This window comes from Brachycentrus maculatus, unplaced genomic scaffold, assembly GCF_059751285.1.
Source record: "Brachycentrus maculatus isolate JH-2025_06_01 unplaced genomic scaffold, ASM5975128v1 h1tg000008l, whole genome shotgun sequence".
Classification (NCBI taxonomy): domain Eukaryota; kingdom Metazoa; phylum Arthropoda; class Insecta; order Trichoptera; family Brachycentridae; genus Brachycentrus; species Brachycentrus maculatus.
The window spans coordinates 120,233-127,500 of record NW_028280763.1 but is presented as its reverse complement, the minus strand read 5'-3'; positions in this window follow the sequence as shown (position 1 = coordinate 127,500).

The window sequence follows — 7,268 nt, the reverse complement described above, 5'->3', positions numbered from 1 at the left end:
TAGCAATGCGCAGCCTCCCGTTATCATAGACGAGCTTTCGTTACGGATATTTGAAAGCTCCCGATAGTTCATTCCTTCATTCCTTTTCACTCATGTGAATGAATCATTGGTAAATAACGTAGAAGTTATATAACATACTCTATTTCTATAATTTATTTAGTAAAATAAGACATTTTTTATTAAAATTTTAGCTGGTAAATACCACAATTTACAAAATTTATTGTAACACGCGTTTCTATGCATTCCGAATCATTTTCAAATACCATATGTTTAACGACTAAAATTTTAATTTAAAATGGTTTAATATTACCACGCAGTGAATTAATAAATTAATCGATTAATGATATAATAACACGTCTTTATGTATATATTTTATTTCTATTAATATCATCTTGCTAATTTTCTTCGTCTTCTTCTGCTCTTATTTCACACTAAATTTGCCTTTGGCTTTGCAAACAGTCTTCGCCTCTACCACATTCAAGCGTCGCCTCACACATACCCCTAAATTATTCGGCTCCTGAACGGACAACTTTCAAGTATATAAAATACATCATGCCAAGTTATCCTCGGCATTCCTTTTCCAACTACATTTATCTCTGCCATTAATGTTAACAATCGTTATCTCTTCCATATAATGCATCTCCTCATACATAGTCGTCGATTATTCCGACTCCTGAACTGACCATTTTCAACTAAATAAAATATTGCATCATGCCAAGTTTTCTTCCGTCTTCCTTTGGTCTTATTTCTAACAAAATTCCCCCCATATAGTTGAAATGCTGATTTTCCTCACTCATTAGCTTCACATGTCCAAACTGTCTAAACCTTATTCCTTTCTTAATTTTTTTGAAAATATTTATTGAATATTTTCTATTTTCTTTTATTTTGTAATTTGTATCGATTACAATTGTGTTAACTTAAATGAAAATCAAAATTTTAAACGAAATTATGACGTGAAATAAATTCTTTCATGTTGTTAGAAAAAAATCATGGTAGTAAATAAAGCAAAGTTTTATAATAATTTTTCCACAATATTAAAATACTTTTTGCATGAACTAAAGAATAATTATATATGTACTATTTTGATTGATATTAAAAATTGTGAAATTAATGTACGTCAAGAATTTGGCATCTGTACTGTGAAAGTGATATTTAAAAATATATGTTTTTTAAAAGTTTTCATTAATGTTACCTTACTTGAACTTTGATTCCATCTGCAATTTTGAAAGCTGATTTTGATTATGTCTGCATTCTTTAACATGAAAAAAATCAATCAAATAATAAATGAATCATAAAGTTTTAACCAATGTTTTTTTTTTAATAAAACATGACATCGTTTTTTCTGACAAAATAAGCCTGTCAGATGATCTGATTTATCTCATTCAATATAAGTAACACAAAAAGCTCCGTGCGTGTTGGGTTCTATCAAGAAATTATATTGATGGAGGATTAATCCAGATGAAACTCTTCTCACGCGGTGTATAAAAAATGTATTAAGGAAATGACGTAATGGTTTTTCGAATTGAAAATGTCATAATATTATCCTTGAATGTTTTTAACATTTTTTTCAGTATAATCGTCGTGTAAGTCTCAATACATGATAACTCCTAGAAATAAAAAAAAGACAAAAGAGTTTTTAAAACCACCATTTAATATCATAGAGATTCTTTAATTGTGAAGCTTGTGAATAATATAAAAAGTATTTTTCAAAAAATATTTACGATATTCGTTAAAAATCTTTATTAATAACAAAAACTAGCGGTAGTTGATCTATTGTAAGATGTAAAAAAAATATGTTCAATAACGCTAGCCAGATTTGTTTAAATTTTAAAATTTTCCGTCATAACCATATTGTTATCATTATTTATTATGTGCATATCTTTATTTATAGTTAACTGAAGTTTGTATTTTAATTTTTGTTATTGTGTCGGGTTGTGGTCCCGTGGTTAGTATCGCGGACTCTTAAGTCAGAGTTTATCGGTTCGAACTCACTCTACCGCAATTTGATATTTATTTCTAATGATGAGCCGCTTAGGCTTACAGAAAAAGTATGAAATTGAAATATTTTTGTAAAAAACAAAAACACAAATATTTCTCTTTTCTTTAAAAAAAAGTTTACGATTTTTGGTATTAAAATATATTTGGTAATTTCTACTGTTATTGTCATAAGTGTAATTGTTATCTATAAAATGGTATGAAATATAATTAATTTTTGCTGTTTTTCCTTTCAAATTTTCAGGAAGCTATAGAAAAATTACAATAGCTTTTAAGAAAAAAAATATTTTAACTAAGTAATATCTTGAAATCTGTTGACATATTTTTCGTCACAAACGACTTGAAAAAAAAACCTTCTTCTTTTTGAACATTATTTTTTCAAAAAACTCCATCTTATAACGTTTAAAATATTATTTTTGAGTTGAGGCCTTATGTTACTGTTACGACGAAATAAAGTTCGAACATCTTGTATTATTAAATAAGCCGGTTTTATCCAATGTAAGCTTAGGGAAATCTCTTCTATTTCGAAAATATATGATTGATGGCAGATAGAGTGGAGGATTCATGCATAAAATATCATTCAAGGACATTGTTTTCAAAGAAATCCTTCGTTGTTTTTATAGAATAACGTGCCATAATCAATCATGGTTTAATTTCTATCGCGATGGTATTGGATTTTTTTCTTCACAAAATCATAGATAAATAAGTAATTTGGTTTAAAAAAAATGAAGTACTTTGAGCAGCTGAAATCTATTTAATTACAATAATACGATTAAAAATGGAAAAAAAAATATTACAGGTGTCTGCACTTAAGATAAATTAACTATCGTTTTTAAACGAAAAAAAATGGAAAGCTCGGCATACCAGAGCTTACAACCTGACAAATAGAGCTGATTTGAGTGATGACTGTACACACTTTTGTTATTTTATAAATTTATAATTTTGTCTGACGGTGTTGTCCAAGTTTAAAAATTTCTCAATACACCTAAATTTAAGTGAGATTAATTCCGAATCAGTTCATTTATTTGGTATTTTTATAGAGAGAGCCTGAAATATCGTTTCAAACATTCGATGACCAGTTGACTGTAAACAATTTTTTCTTTTCAATATTTTATACAAGTTGGACACTGGTTATATGATAAATCATCCCTAGGGAGAATAATCTAGTATCTAGATAAACAAAAACAAAAAAGTCGAATAAATATATCATCTTTACGGGCATCATGTGAGTTTAAACACAGCGTTTTGATGCGCTGGGTTGTTTAGTACGTAATAAAGTATATTGGTTATAAAACCTTTCATTCTAATTTTAAACTATATTTTATTAAATTAAACTTGAATATACCACTTTATCGAGTTTTATTTTTGTTTACGACTAGTTTCGAAAACGACACTTGTTTTTATCTTCTGGTACAAATCAAAACTGAATGCCGAATCAATAAATAATATAAAACTTTAGAAATATACTCGGTTATTTAATCCATTTGAAATAACAAACCTTTTTATTTTTTATATTTTAAATAAAGTATTTTGGTTTTGTCCGCCTCCGTAGTGTAATAGTCAGCACGCTTGGCTACCGTTCTGGAGGTTCCGGGTTCGATTCCTAGGGGGGGTCACATAAATATAAGTGATTTTTTCACTCTAATATTTATTCAATATTACCCTGGACTGGTAACAGAAGCGGACGGCTGATTACCTTTCCTTCGTGTGTTAACGATCAAGATAACATTGCGTTTATATAATGCAGTGCCCTATGCACCATTGCATAGGGCAATGCATTATATAGGCATAAGGGTTTGAAATTGAATTTGGAAATTTTGGTGACAAAGAAAATATATGTGGCAAATGTGAGAGGAAAAACAGAACGAGGACGACCGAAAAAGACTTGGAACGATCAGATCAAAAAGAACCTAAAATCTGGCGGTGTCAAAAGTCTGCGTAATCGGAGGGCATGTATGACTAGATGTATGGATGTGAAGGAGGCAAGGAATGTATGTCAGGACAGAAAAGTGTGGCGTTCCATCCTCTCTGCCTACCCCTGCGGGGAAACTGCTTGATGGTAGTAGAAGTAATAGTAGTAGTAGTATTTTGGTGTTCTGAATTGTAAAGTTCCTAATAAAGTGAATTTTTTATAACCTTATCTTTCAATAAAAATTTTAAACTAAAAAAAATACTCGGCCATATAATTTATTTCAAATTACAAATGTTTCTATTTCAAAGGTTTTCAACATAGTTTTTTGGGGCTGTATATTGTATAGTACGTAATAAAGTAGGTTTATTATAAGACCTATCATTCGAAACCGTGGAAATGTACTCGGTTATTTCATTCATTTTAAACTACTACGCTTTTTTTATTAATGTAAATTGCATCCCAATAAATGCCACAGTTTTTCAGCGTACGCGACAGTTTTGGAGCTATGGGCGAATCCAATTAGTATTAAAAGTGTACTGTTTGATATATTTCCCATCATGTTTCCTGGTGTTAATATGCATGCGGTACAAAATGTAAATTTAAATTGGCCCGTCAATATGTTTTAATTCACTCGCGATATAAGGGCAGCGATTACATGGACTGGAAAAATATTCTCAGAACTCCCTGATAAACACAAATGATATTTTCATGTAAATTTTAATATACTAAAATAAATAAAAAATTTTTTTCCTGTATTGCGGAAACTGGAAAATTCACGGTCATTTCAACTGGTTCTCTGTTTAAATACAATGATGTCGTGCTAAACGTAAAGGAACTATCTGATATTTTTATGTAATATAATTTAGAATTAGATTTTGCAGGGTTCAGATTTTTTAAAAAAGTACGAATGTGTGTTGATATGGTATGGATATGTGGAACGAATGAGTGAGGAAAGTATGGTTAGACAATTTTACGAGGTGAATAAAGTTGTAAAAAGAAGTAAAAGATGATCAAAAAAACTATTTAAAAAAATATATGGGAAGGTACAATTTAATTTTTTTTTTTAAACATTTTTACTTTAATAGCCTTAAAATGAATAACGCATGATCAGTTATGTCAAATACTTAAATACGGTCAGGTCAGTCGACAGGTATGTATGAGGAGATGCATGAATGTGGAAGAGGCAAATATTGTTTGCAAAGCTATAATAAACTGTACTTAGGAATTTTGTTATCATAACTTTATTTTATATTTTTGATGTAATATTTGAAATTTTAAAATAATAAATAATAACAAATTCATTAAAAAATCAAACATGTATTGTAAAAAGTAATATAAAAACTAATAATTTTATTTTTAAAGTGGTGCGGCGTTTTATTTTGTCTGCCTACCCTTGCGGAGAAATGGCGTGATCGTTACATACTTAGTTTTTTCTCTAGTTTGAAAATAGGGAAGCTTGCAGTCTACTGATCATAATTTATCCAGTTTTGCACTGAAAAACCCTTGAATAAATGGAATATGGAGTATTTTCTACGTAGTTCTGAAAGTTCCATGAATATTGAATACCGAATACCGACTAGAATCTTGAGGTTAAGAGTTCTAGTAGAACTTTGTAATGGTAAGGGTGGATGCAATTAACCACCCTCCCGCTCTAGTGCAACCAAAAAGGTGCCTTCTGGGAAAACATAAAGGGTGGTCGTAAGTTTCTGTCTTTTAAATTTGAAGCATCTTTCAACTCGAATAACTTCTAAGATTTTTTGTTATATGGCTGAAATATCGCTCACTCCTTTTAAGAATGTCATGAATCAAAAAACTTGATTTTTTAGGAGAACGTTTTTAAAGTTTAGAAATATAATACAATGTATTAAAAATAAATATCAAGCAACAAACGGAACTTTTTACTGTGCAACAGATCTTTCTAGGTAAAACCTGAAGGTTTTCTCTCTATTTGAAAGATATTTAGGTGGTATATTCAAAAATAATAATTAAACAATACATTTTCTTCAAAATGCAAAAACAACATTTTCCACCTTGTAGCGGGAAAATATAAAGTTAAAAATATGCCTCTTTTGCTGGAATATAGAACATTTTGTGGGCATTCCGAAAACATGCACATCTGAAAATCGCCGATTTTTGATTTATGACGTTCTTGAAAGGAGTGAGCGATATGTTCAAATATTATTTTTATTTCACTTATTAATTTTTTATAAAAATGTTACTAATGTTAGTATATAACCACTCACCGAGATTTTTATGTCTACCGGTTTCGAGACGTACCCATCTCTTCGTCAGGACAATCAATACCACAGCATGTAAACAATAGTAGGTAGACATAAAAATCTCGGTGAGTGGTTATATACTTATATTGTTAATATTTTTGTAAAAAAAATAAATTATTAAAAATGACTAACACAATGTAAATACTTTAAATATTAATAATATTGAGAATAAATTAGCATATCGTAGTCATACAGGAGAATGTGACCAAGTGCATTTTTTGGTAAAAACGTGATCATTGACTTTTTGAGATTTTACTAGCTTAATATTGCACTGAAAAAAATCCCTAAGGATTTTTAACTTGGAAGTATAGTATATTGATTTGTTAAAAATTACTAAATGCATTGGTGTTTATTTTTTTGCCAAGCGTAAGTAATTTAAACGACCCTCCTGAACATTTTACGTTTTGGCAGTTGGTCACTTTCTCCTGTACGACTACGATATATTTCAAATTGATTTAAAAAAGGAATTTCATACAATTCAGGGGTGAAAGGGTTAAATATTATACGCGAATAAGAGGAGAGAGTACAAAGACTTGTCTCATTAGTCAAGAAAACGGGTTTTGTTGAATATGTCTTTAATAATTTGAAACCGATCAAATTTGTAAGGGATTATTCTGCAGGTAGTTCATGATAAAATTCTTTCCAGCTACGTTCGAATCGTATTAATCCCTCATTGTCTCTGTGAATGATTTACGTCTGATTCTGCGTTAACCTTCCCTAAAGTTTCACTCAATTTCTTGCCGGGAATTCTCACGGTTTGGATGAGAATAGCGCTCACGTCGCTGGCACTTAAATTAATGTTAATTACTGCGGAGTTAATTGCCGTGAAATTTATATGTAAACTTGGCCCTCCGCCGCCGTCTTTTTCTACCTCCAAGTGTACAACCGGAAATTTTCACGATATAAGTCATATCTTAGTTAACTTTAAGATGCAGTTTCATTCATTTAAACCCTTATCCGCACACCAATGGTGCATAGGATACTGCATCATACAAACGTAGTGTTATCTTGATCGTTAACACATGAAGGAAAGGTGATCAGCCCTCGGCTTCAGGGGCCAGTCCGGGGTAATATGGAATAAA